The following is a 788-nucleotide window of genomic DNA, read 5'->3' as shown; positions in this document are numbered from 1 at the left end:
TATATATTAAAAGCCAACAAAACAAGGAAAAATGACTATGGATAAGTAAGAGGCCTGCCAAGCTGTCCCACAGGCCTGGCTTCTGGTAAAGGACTGGAAGACAGAAAGTGTTTGGGTTTTTCATATGTGTGTTGGGAATGGAACTCAGGGCTATTACCGAGCTGCACCCCTTCACCGTCCACAGCAAAGCATAACTTTTTGCTGAGTACCAAGGCTAACCTGTCAGAGTCCCAGGGGATCTCTGCAGTTTCTGGCTCTGTCGTTTGAGCTATAGGTTGAATCGTCCATGGAGGGGTGGAGTGATAATCAAGTAAAATCACGTACATGTATGTAAACCAACCACACATTTGTGCTATTCTGGAACCGCCTTTACTTAAGATTTAGTGTTTTTTTTTTTTTGTGCCAACCTTGGGAAAAAGTATTACACTTCTCATTTGTGCCTGGATTTTATTATGGATACACAGAACCACATCTGTATGTATGTGACACGATGGTAGAACTGAGACTGTGTAGGGGAGGAACAGGAAGGGGGAGGGCTGGGAAAGGAACAGGTAGAGGGGAAATATATTCATCATATGATATGTACGTGTATAAAAACTTAAAAAATAAATAGAAATTTTTATTTATTTATTTATTTATTTTTGTTTTTTTGAGACAGGGTTTCTCTGTGGTTTTGGATCCTTTCCTGGAACTAGCTCTTGTAGACCAGGCTGGTCTCGAACTCACAGAGATCCGCCTGCCTCTGCCTCCCAAGTGCTGGGATTAAAGGCGTGCACCACCACCGCCCG

General features: G+C 42.6%; 1 protein-coding gene across 1 annotated transcript in view; it reads right to left on the bottom strand.

The window, feature by feature from the left end:
- Window positions 1–788, bottom strand: part of Nav1 (neuron navigator 1) — a 248,768-nt gene that overhangs the window by 22,857 nt on the left and 225,123 nt on the right. The window lies entirely within an intron of this gene.

Source organism: Alexandromys fortis, unplaced genomic scaffold (assembly GCF_014885135.2).
Source record: "Alexandromys fortis isolate MF-2015 unplaced genomic scaffold, M_Fortis_MF-2015_v1.1 scaffold_58, whole genome shotgun sequence".
Classification (NCBI taxonomy): Eukaryota; Metazoa; Chordata; class Mammalia; order Rodentia; family Cricetidae; genus Alexandromys; species Alexandromys fortis.
Note: the sequence above shows the minus strand (reverse complement) of the source record. Positions and strands in the feature narration are given on the sequence as shown.